Here is a 12,774-nt window from a genome sequence, read left to right on the forward strand (position 1 = left end):
CAAACAGAAAATCAGTAAAGATAACATCCTTAAATGACACATTAGATTAATTGGACATAATTGACATTTACAGAGCTTTCCATCTCAAAAGAGCTGCTTATACATTCTTCTCTAGTGCACATGCAACATCCTCAAGGATCAACCACATACTGAGACACAGAGATAGCCTCAACAAATATAAGAGGGTTGAAATCATACCAACCATATTCTCTGATCATAATGCTTTGAAACTAGAGATCAACTGCAAAAAGAAAGCAGAAAGAACCACAAATACATGAAGATTAAACAACATGCTACTGAAGAATAATTAGGTCAGGAAAGAAATAAAAAGAGAGATCAAGAGATACATAGAAATGAATGATAATGATAGTACGACATATCAAAACTTTTGAGACATGGCAAGAGTGGTCATAAGAGGAGAATGTTCATATCATTACAGGCCTATCTCCAAGAACAAGAACAAGTCCAAATAAACAACCTAACGCTTCATCTTATAAAACTAGGAAAAGAACAAATGAAAACTAAAGTCAGCAGAAGGAAAGAAATCATCAAAATTAGAGCAGATATAAATGAAATTGAAAACAAACAAACAATAGAAAAAATAAATGCAACAAAGAGCTTGTTCTTTGAGGAGGTTAATAAAATTGACAAACCTGTGGCTAGACTCACTAAAGAAAAGAGAAAGGACACAAATAAAATCAGGGATGAAAGGGGGGAAATTATGACTGACATTGCAGAAATACAAAGGATCATACAAGAATACTATGAAAAAGAATGTAACACCAAATTTAATAACCTAGAAGAGATGGACCAGTACTTAGAAAAATACGATCTTCCTAGACTGAATCAAGAAGAACTGGAAAATCTAAATAGACCGATCAGTAGTATGGAAATTGAAATAATCATCAAAAACCTACCAAAAAGTAAAAGTCCAGGACCAGATGGCTTCACCAGTGAATTCTACCAAACATTCAAAGATTTAATACCTGTTCTCAAACTCTTCCAAAAAATCGAAGAGGAGGCAATACTTCCCAACTCATTTTACGAGGCCAATATTACCCTGATACCAAACCTGGTAAAGATAACACAAAAAAAGAAAACTACAGACCAATATCTCTCATGAACACAGATGCAAAAATCCTAAATAAGATACTAGCAAACCGAATACAGCAACATATTAAAAAGATTATACACCACGATCAGGTGGGCTTCACCCCAAAGGCACAGGGATGGTTCAACATATGCAAATTGATTAGTGTGATATACCACATAAACATGAAAAAATAAGAATATAATCATATCAGTAGATGCAGAAAAAGCCTTCGACAAGGTACGGCATCCATTTATGATCAAAACACTTAAGAAAATCGGTATAGAAGGAAAGTACCTTAACATAATAAAGGCCATATATGACAAACCCTCAGCCAACACTATACTTAATGGTGAAAAACTAAAAACCTTCCCTCTAAGATCAGGGACAAGGCAAGGCTGTCCACTATCACCAATGGTATTCAATATAACATTGGAGGTCCCAGCGAATGCAGTCAGACAAGGGAAAGATATAAAAGGCATCCAAACAGGAAATGAAGAAGTTAAACTCTCACTATTTGCAGATGACATGATTCTCTATATAGAAAACCCTAAAGACTCCACAGGAACACTGCTAGAAAAATAAGCAAACACAGTAAAGTCTCTGGATACAAAATCAATGTACAAAAATCCTCAGCATTACTATACTCTAATAATGAAGCATCAGAAAAAGAAGTGGAAAAAATAATTCTTTTTGCAACTGCAACAAAAAGAATAAAATACATAGGAATAAATATAACAAAATGTGAAGAACCTATATAATGAAAACTATAAGACCCTATTAAAAGAAATTGAAGAAAATACAAAGAAATGGAAAGATATTCCATGTTCTTGGATGGAAGAATAAAAATAGTTAAAATGATCTTATTACCTAAAGCATTATACAGATTTAATGCAGTCCCCATCAATATCCCATTAGCATTTTTTAAAGAAATAGAACAAAAGATCATCAGATTTGTATGGAAGAACAAAAGACTCCGAATTGCCAAAGCTATCCTGAGAAAAAAGAATGAGACTGGAGGCATCACTCTTCCCGACTTCAAATTATACTACGAAGTGACAGTAATCAAAATGGCATGGTATTGGCAGAAGAACAGATACCCAGACCAGTGGAACAGAATCGAGAGTCCAGAAGTAAACCCATATTTATATGGGCAGATAATTTTCATCAAAAATGCTAAAAACATACACTGGAGAAAGGAAAGCCTCTTCATTAAATGGTGCTGGGAAAACTAGGAAGCCACCTGCAAAAGAATGAAACTAGACTATTGTCTATCACTATACACCAAAATTAACTCAAAATGGATTAAGGATCTGAATATAAGACCTGAAACAATAAAATGCATAGAGGAAAACACTGGAACTAAACTCAAGGATTTTATGAATGTGACCTCAAAAACAAGAGAAGTGAAAGCTAAAATGAATGGGACTACATCAAACTAAAAAGCTTATGCTCAGCAAAAGAAATTGTCAACAAAGTAAAGAGACAACCATCTGAACAGGAAAATATATCTGCAAGCAACACCTCCAATAAGGGCCAATACCCTAAATATACAAAGAACTCATATAACTCAATAACAATAAAAAATAAAACAAATGATCCAATCAAAAAATGGGCAGAGGACCTGAACAGACACTTCTCTTTAGAGGACAAATAAATGGCCAACAAATAGATGAAAAGATGCTTAACATCACTAGTTATTAGGGAAATGCAAATCAAAACCACAATGAAATACCATCTCACAGCTGTTAGAATAGCTGTAATCAACAGGACAAGAAATAACCAGTGCTGGAGAGGATGCGGAGAAAAAGGAACCCTCATACACTGCTGGTGGGACTGCAAATTGGTACAGCCACTACGGAAAACAGTATGGAGGTTCATCAACAAACTAAGAATTGATCTACCATATGATCCAGCAATCCCTCTACTGGGTATTTACCCCAAAGACTTGAAAACCCATATCTGAAAAGATATTTGCACACCGATGTTCATAGCAGCATTATTTACAGTGGCCAGAACATGGAAGCAACTGAAGTGTCCAATAGATGATTGATTGGCTAAAGAAGATGTGGTACATATATACAATGGAATATTAGTCATAAGAGATGAAATACTGCCATTTGTGACAACATGGATGGACCTCGAGACAATCATGCTAATTGAAATAGACCAGACAGAAAAAGTTGAAAATCACATGATATCACTTATATGTGGGATATAAACCTAAAAGCAACAAAAGAACTGGATAAACAAACAGAGGCACATGGACTGTAGACTAGTGGTTACCAGGGGGTGGGGAGTGAGGGAGGATGGGGGAGGTAGACGGGGTAAAGGGGGTCAAATATGTGGTGACAGAAATCTAACCATGGGAGGTGAACACATAGTGTAAATATATATATGCCTTACTGTTAAAGTATACAGCTGAAACTTATTGGAGTTCATTAACCAATGTCACCATAAAAAATAAATAAAATAAAAATGCAACTTTAACTAAAAAATAATAATAATTATAAGGAATATTATGAACAGACTTTATTCCAATAAATTTCACACCTTAGATAAAATGGGACAAAATCCTAGAAAAACTCAAATTACCAAAACTGACTCAAGAAGAAATAGTAAATCAGAATAGACTGTATCAGATAAAGATAATAAATTAGTTATTAAGTTTTCCCCAAAAGGAAAGTCCAAGTTCAGATGGTTTCACTGGTAAACTGTCAAATACTTAAGAAAAAAAATTAATACCAATCTTTTACAAATACTTTCAGAAAATAATAGTAGGAACACTTCCAAACTCATTTTATAAAGCCAATATTACTCTGATACTAAAGCCAGACAAAGACATCACAGAAAATGAAAACTACAAGCCAATATCACTTGTGAACACCAATATAAAATTTCTTACAAAATATGAGTGTATCAAATCTAGCAATATATATAAAAGATTATACACTCTAAGTAGGTTCATCCCAGGAATGGAAGGCTGGCTTAACATCCACAAATCTATTAATGTAATAGACCGTATTAGAATAAGGAACAAAAAACACATGATTATCTCCACAGACACAAAATGAGCATTCGACAAAATCCAACATCCATTCACAGTAACTCTCACCCAAGTAAGGATAGAAGGGAACTTCCTTAACCTGATAAGTCCCCTATAGTTAACATCATAATTCTGGTGAAAAACTGAGTATGTTCTCTCTAAGATTAGGATAAAAGACGTAAATGTAAGCTGAAACTCTAAAGCTTCTGGAATAAAACATAAGAGAGTATGTCTTTGACCTTGGGTGACACAAGAGCAATAAAATACATTGAAAATTGGATTTCCTTCAAAATTTAAAACTATTACTCTCCAAAAGACACCATGAAGGAAATGAAGACAGACTGGAATATTTCCAAAACATCCTGATAATGGACGCATATCCAGAATATATAAGACTCTTACAGCTCAATAATAAAAAGACTAATAACCTAATTTTAAATGGACAAACGATTTGAATAAACACAAGTAAATTAGACGTACAAACAGCAAATGGGGTATGAAAAGGTGCTCTACATCATTAGATGTTAGAAAAATGCAAATTAAAACCACAATGAGATACACTACACAGCCACTAGAACTAAAATCACCAAGTTGGTAATATGAAACTGGAACCTTCAAACATTGGACTGATGGGGATGTAAAATGATATAGTTTCTTTTTAGAAAAGCTTGGCAGTTTCTTAAAAAGTTAAACACAAAATCATATGAATCAGAAATTCCACTCCTAGGAATCTACCCAAGAGAAATGTTCACCCAAAGACTTGTATGTGTATGTTTAGAGTAGTAGGATTTATAGTAGTCTGAAACTGGAAATAATCTAAATAGTCATCAAACTGGTGAACTGATAAAATATAGCCAGATAATGGAATGCTACTCAGCAGTAAAAAAAGGAATGAGCTATTAATAAATACCATGTAGGCGAATCTCACATTAAGTGATAGAAGCTAAAGAGATATTCTATTTTTGTCTGATTCCATTTATATAAAATTCCAGAAAATGCAAACCAATCTATATAGTTGACCCTTGGACCACACAGGAGGTTAGTGGCACCAACATCCCACGCAGTTGAAAATCCACATGTAACTTTTGATTCCCCAAAATCTTTACAGTCATTCCTCAGTATCCATGGAAGATTGGTTCCAGGACACACACACCAAAATCCACAGATGCGCAAGTCCCTTATATAAAATGGCATAGAACAATGAATACAAAATCAGCCCTCCACATCTGTGGTTGGTGGAATCCATGGATGCGAAACCCGGGAGTATGAGGACTGACTGTATAGTTAGTGAAAAAAATCCATATAAGTGGACCTGCACAATTCAGGGGTTGTTCAACCCATGCTGTTCAAAGGTTAACAGTAATGACAAAAAGTCAATCAGTGATTATCTTGGGAGAGGGGACAGTGATTATAAAGGGGCATGAGGAAACTTTGGTTGGGAGTATAGATATTTTCATGATCTTGACTGTGTGACGCTTTTACAAGTATATATGAAAGTCAAAACTTATTAATTGTATACTTTAAATATGAGCAATTTGTTGTATGTTAATTATACCTAAATAAATAAAAGGAAAGAACTATGAATACATGCAACATGGATGAATCTCTCAAAAATATCTACGGGAAAGAAACCAGACACTAAAGACTATATATTATATGATTCCATTTACATGAAATTTCCAGAAAAGGCAAAATTGTAGAGCCAAAAAGCAGATCAGCGGTTGCCTAGTTCTGGGAATGAGAGTGGAGAGTGAATGCAAACAGGAACAACGGAGAGGACTGGCAGATGGAGAGATGAAAGTGTTCTAAAATTGGATTGTGATGATGGCTGCACAATTTTAAAAATTTATTAAAACATATTGAACATAAAGATCAGTGAATTCTATGGTATGTAAACGATACTCAAAACTTTAAAATACAAGAGCTAAAAATGTTTAGCTTATTAAATTGGCGGCAGTTTTTAAAAGATAATATTAATTCAATAAATATTTGCATTCATATTGTATACTAAACATTATTGGATATTGGTGAACAGGGAAAACAGAGGCAATTAAAGTGTCTTAACTGCTCTCTCACAGTGGAAGCACACTGCAGTAACACTTCGCCCTAGGCTCACTGTGCAATAAGGCAAGCACTTTTACACAATGCTGGGAGAAGCAAATTGGCCCAACTGCCCTAGAAAGTAATTTGACAATATGATATATAGCAACAGCTTGAATTTATACTCTTTAACTACCAATTCTAATTCTAGCTATCTATTATAAATAATCAGAAATTTAGATAGAATTGTTCATCCAAACAGTTGGCATTGGCCACAGGTAATTCTAAAATAAAAAAATTCAAAGCAATACAAATGTACAATAGATTGGTTAAATGAGTCATGATATCTATGTATCATATTCTGCAGATATTTAAATTGTATGCTTGCACAAAAACCTAACATGGAAAAATCAGGTTTACAAAATTTGTGATCTAATCTGAATATTAAAAATGTGTTTATATGTGTGCACAAGCTAAAAGGCTCCAAAATATTAACAGTGGTTAACTCTGGGCTTTGCAAATAATTTGTTTTATATTGTTCTATAATTTATAAGGTTAACCTAGTGAACATGTATTACTTTAATAAACAGGAAAAAGAAGTTATTCTTTTTCCTGTTTATCTGACATAGGTAATATCTATTCACTGCAGAAGAGTTAGAAAATAGCGATAAAAATCTTCCCTAAAATCCACCAGAGACAGCCTGTCTTATCATTTAAGAATATCTTTCTAGATATTTCTATTCAGAGATAGTTTTACAAAAATGGAAATTTATACTACATATAAATTCTACTTTATCTGTCCTGCTTTAAAGGAGAGATAAAGTAGAGATGGCAGGCCTAATCATTTAGAAGTTTGTTAGTCTAAAAAGAAGAGACTAGTTGTGGCAATAGCAATTTTGAATTTTTCTAGTTGTGGCAGTGCTCAGAGAAGCTGTTAGCGTGCACAGAAGGGAGAGAGAGGAAGCGAAGGGATGCAGACAGAAGTTCAGGTGAGGGGGTCACAAGAGGAGAGGTAGGGACCAGCTGTAATGAAATTTGACCAGTGTGTATGAGAGGCTTTTGTTGGACACCATTCTTCTCATGTTGTGGGAGATAAGGTCTACACAGCCCACTTGTGGGTGATGAGGTCCCAAGGGGAGAGGAGAAGGCTTACAATAGCCACAGCCTATAGAGTGAGCACTAGAATGTCAACGAAGGAAAAGGCCTGTTTAGAGGTATTAATAGCTGACTGACAAGTTCAAAAGTACAGCCAGACCAGAATCCCAAGGCTACACCAACTAGGGCTTCATCTTAAGATGAATTACAAATAATTCAGGGTGAGTCTGTAAAACAGAATTAGCAGACTGAAATATTAGAAAGGGAAGAAGAATGGTAGTACCATGGAAATAGCAAAGGCTTAGGAGCCAGACAGATCTGGTTCTACCTACCACTCACCAGCTGGGCAGGTTATCTGACTCCTGAGGCTCAGTTTCAGAAGACACCAGCAACTATCTTCCAAGGTGGTTGTGAGACTCTTAAGATCATATATATATAAACACCTGGCACATAGTCGATACCTGATAAATAATAGCTATTACTACTATTACTACCTGTATGGGAAGAGATGCAATATAATATCATGGTTAAGAGCACAGAATTTGATGTTACGCAAACTTAATAAATTCACATCCTTGCTCTGTCATACTTGCTATGTAAATCCAGGCATCCAAGCCTCAACATCCCTTATACTACAATGAGGAGACCACCTGTCACATCAAGCTGTTTTAAAGATTAAATAAGATGATGTATAGCTTTTTATTATGCCCTTAGGCATAGTGCCTATGTAATCAGTAAATAATGGCTATTACAACTACCTATTACAACTACCATTTCTATGATCTAGCCACACTATATAATCTCTCTAAACTAGAATTTAGTCAGCTGTAGCATTAGCATTCCACTACCTACCTTGTTCCCTTCATTTCCAGAGTACAGAGAATATAGCACAAACAGCAGGACTGTACGGAGAATGAGAGATAATGTATATAATGTATCTAACAATGTTTGGTATATAAATGCTAGGAAAAAATGGAGCTCTTTGTTTTTCCATCAGAACATGGGCTCCTCCAGGGCAAAAAACCTTATTTTAGTCACTCCGTAATCCCAGCACTTGGAAGACTGTTAGGGATGTAGGAGATCCTCAGCAGATGTTTACTGAGTAACATCAAAGGCAGCAATAATCCAGCAGCCACCATTACTACAAGGATAACTGCAGGAATCTAGATGACTTTACCTTCCAAAAACAACCTGAAGTTCTCTATCTATTTTACCATCTAACAACAATCATAGGAGCCTTTGTGCCATGTACCTGTACCTCCTGATTCAAGGCTGGTACTTAGGTTATGCCTTCGATAAGTAATGTCATAATGACTCCAGATTTCAGTGAGGTGAAAGAGGGCCATAGGTCTCCACAGGTATGAGGCTGCAAACATTGTGATTATCACATCTAGCACCACAACATAACACCATTTGTATAAATTCAGCCAAGGGTAATGGTCATAGGAGAAACCAGAAAGACAGGGTACCAGTTACATAGACTTATTCAACTAAATGTATCACTTATATGAAGATAACAGGTTATGACACCAAATTTATTTATAATTAGCATTCTTATGATTTCTGCAATAGTGTAGTTAAAAACTCCACAAAAATTATGGAAAGCAAGATAAAGGGTCCTCCGTGTTACTATCTTACACTGAGATCTGCAATAATCAGAAACAAGCTTTTCTGCCAATTTGACTACTTGTGTACTTCAGATTTTTAGTTGAGTCTATTACATTATCTTAAAAATACTCTTATAGATTATGTATTTCACTGTTTTACCTATAATTAAATGTAATTTAGATTAAATGTAATTCTTGTTATTCCAAAAGTCTGTATCTGATTAATAGAGAAATATAGGTTTGTTGCAGAAAAAAATGGAAAATATAGAGATTACAATCACCCTTAGTTCAGTCATCCAGAGGTAACCATTATTTAACACTCTGGCATACTACTTTTTGACAATGTTACTAGTGTTTTCGTAAACATGACTTTCAATGTTTCTCAGTGTTCTCTCAAGCAATAACTTAACCAATTCCCTATTATTGAACATTTAGTTTATTTAGAATTGTTTTCTACTGAATATTTTTTAAAGTGGCGTTTTCTTTTATATTAAATATAAACATGTAAATTACTCTTCGTAAAGGTTCTACATTTACTTCCATTGGCACTGAAAATAAGGCACTGTAGGCAAAGAAGGCCAGCCAGAAACACACCAGAGCAATCTTCCAGGAATGTAGGGACAGTCAAATCTGGAGTAAGGGTTGTGTAGAGCCCGACTGTTCTCAGTGAAGTGGGAAAATTTAGCAGAGGAGCAGGAATAATGGGACAGTAGGGGGAAGGACAAAGCATGTGTGTATTTTGGGATGTGGGATTAGGAAGAGAAGAAAGGACAGGAATTAATATTCCAAAGCATGACTTATATTAAAAGTAGAATAATTCTGAGTCTTTTACTGTGCTCAGGAAAGAGCCTTTATATAGACCTAAAATTAATGTTTTCATTTTTTTGTGCATTCAAAACAAATCAAAGCCCAATTTTAATTTATTTCCAGATATTCACTGGTACCTACTCTATGCCAGGCACTGTGATTTGTAAGAAAAATGTATGAAACTCTGTCCCTCCCCTTCAAATTCATAATTAGAATATATTTAACCCAAATGTTTATACTATCTACATCTAAAATAAAAAGGTATAACCACCTGATGGCTCGTAACCCTGGGGAACAGCAAGGGATCCTCAACCATCAAAAATGAAGAGAGATCAACTTTCTGAGGTGGGAAAGTGGGTGGTACATAATAGGAAACTAACAAGAATTGAAACAGAAAATTCTCTACTCATTGAATGGGTCAGCAAGGAAATTCATTGAACCAAATATCCAACTTCTCAAGCATTTTAGTTGATCCATTTTATATCAATGGCTTAGGATGCCTTTTTTTAATTTAAAATTAGAAAGGTAAAATTCACTCCTATTTCTAAAGCATTCTAGAGAACTACTTAACATTTTATCATATGCTTTTAGCCACCATGTGTCTTAAGTTTCCTGAGAGAAGCCTTGAATCAAATATTCTATCCCCTTACCCCTGTGAATAATCAGAATCCCCAAATCAGAATCAAACTACAACTCCCAGACAATACCCTGAAACTGCATACAAATCATTTGGCAGACCACATATATGCCAGTCATTATTTCTGCTCATTCCAGCTGTTACACTTCCATCCCAGGAATCTCCAGAATCAGCCTTAATACTTTTACCCGTAAAATTGTTCATCTGAAAGGGAAAACTTAGAGAAAGATTTCTAAAGGCATTCATATTGCTAGCAAAAATACATAAACAATTACTTTCCCTTATGCTAGCAATACTATCTTAATACTGTTAAAGAATTTGTTCTCAACTTGATACCTAGGATTTCTAGTGAAATGCTTGTGAACTCTATGAGTTCTGCTTTAATCCTTTGACCCCTTTACTCATTCAAAAATGGCCAGTTAGTCTACGACCATGCAACTCTGAACATGCCCAATCTCATCTGATCTTGGAAACTAAGTGGTGTCGGGCCTGGCTAATACTTGGATGGGAGACCACCTAGGAATACCAGGTGCCATAGGTGTTAAAAAAATAATTAATTAAAAATGGTCAGTTAAATTAATAAAGAATACCTCGAAAAATTACCTTCGAGTCCAGAATCCCATGACAAATAAACCTGGAAGAGGTCTGTAGAAGGAATCAGTTAACACTCTCCCCCGCTCAGGAATTCCTAGAGAGCAGGATAAAGATTAAGGCTCTTACAGTTCTGACTTTAGTGACTTCAAGATGACTTCTGCACCCTAAATATTTAACTGACCCCAGCTTTCCCCTACAACTTAACACATCATTTCACAAAAGCATTAGGATATCACTTTTCATTCAACAATTCATTTTGGGTCCCTAGTGCCAGGCACTATATCCTACAGCCCAAGGAAACTGGTAAGTCACAAAATGGACAATTTACAGTCCAGTGGGGAAGACAGGCAATTATATTATTATGAAGGAAACAGAGTGAACCAATAATGGAGAGGCACTTACAACTTAGGGTGCTGAGGGAAGAATTTCCTGAGGAGGTGATGCAAATCTCAAGGTTAAGAAGGAAACAGTTATGCACAAAGCAGGGAGCAAAAATATTCTCTGCAGAGGGAAAAATGTGCAGTGGCTCTGAGGCAGGAAACTGTTGAGGACACACTTTTAAAGGCCAGTGTTGCTAGGGTATAGTGAGCAACAGAGGGAAATGTGGCTGGAAAGATCAACAGGGCTCAGATTATGCAGGGCCTAGGGAAGCTACTGAAAAAAGGAGTTAAACAAGGAAGTAATGTAATTCCACTTGTTTTGAAGATAACTGCTAGATTGGTAGAGGTGCAAGAACAGATACAGGGAGACAAATGAAGCTATTACAGACATCTAAATAAGAGATGGTGGTAGCTCAGGCACTGAGAATCTGGAACCTTTTAAATGACATCTCAGATTAAAAAATGAGCACAAGTTAAACAAAGGGAGGGCACCACAGGCCACTGAAAAATATGTAGTGGCATCAGGTCCCAAGACCATTCTGACAGTAAATAACCTAGTATGGCAGTAACAGAGGGTACCACACAAGAGTGAAAGGCTGGAAGACCAATTGTCAGAAAACTACTGTAGTAATCCTAGCAAGAAAGTATGGTGCCCTGAACTAAATCAGTGGTAATGGAGAGGAAAAGGCAGGACTCTATCCGTGTGGTATTGAACATGGTAGAACAGGCTATCTCAATTTGAAGAGGAGAGGTTAAGAGGAACTTGGGATAACTAGGTTTCTGGCTTGGCGTGGGCAGATTATGGTGCTATTCATTAGAATAGAGAGTATCAGGGGTGTGGAAAGAATTTCAGATTTGTATATGCTATCATACCAGAAGAGCCATATAGTAGGCAGTTGGATACATGGTAGTCTCCAGCTTAGGAAAGAGGCTGAGGCTGGAAACGTACATTTAGAAGCCACAGGTGGACAACTCGTGGATAAAGCTATGAAAAAGACTGATTGCCCGGAAGTACAAAAAGAGAAGAGCTTAGTCTGAAGGGGCAGGAGTTGGAACAGGGTTTGTCAATAAAAGCACTGTTTTAGGCTTAATGATTCTGTTGTGAGGTGGTGTCTGACACACTGTAGGGTTTTTAACAACATCCTAGACTCTACCCAGTAGATGCCAGTAGAACCCATCCATTTGTGAGAAATGTCTCCAGACACTGCCGAATGTCCCCTGGGAGGGGGAATCAACCCCACTTGAGAACCACTGGGCTAAGAGGAGTCTCTAGGACATTGACAAAAGGTTCTGAATTAATGAACCAGAATCCATAAGATTCCTCCAAAATCTGTGCATAGTACTGCTCTTGGTGCCTTGAAAGTACAAAAGAAATGCAGGTAACACTCCACTATATCCAACACACAGGGCACGGAAACATCTTTACATACTAGATTCAATCAAATCCACTGCTAAAAATCACAGTTCCGGCAGGAGGC

The 12,774-nt window shown here is 36.0% G+C and overlaps 1 protein-coding gene and 1 pseudogene across 5 annotated transcripts in view; both read left to right on the forward strand.

The window, feature by feature from the left end:
* Window positions 1-12,774, forward strand: part of PPP2R3A (protein phosphatase 2 regulatory subunit B''alpha) — a 152,166-nt gene that overhangs the window by 135,322 nt on the left and 4,070 nt on the right. The gene's annotated exons all lie outside the window — the stretch shown is intronic.
* Window positions 10,745-10,863, forward strand: LOC120582594 (uncharacterized; annotated as a pseudogene).

Source organism: Pteropus medius, unplaced genomic scaffold (genome assembly GCF_902729225.1).
Source record: "Pteropus medius unplaced genomic scaffold, Ma_sr-lr_union100, whole genome shotgun sequence".
Lineage (NCBI taxonomy): Eukaryota > Metazoa > Chordata > Mammalia > Chiroptera > Pteropodidae > Pteropus > Pteropus medius.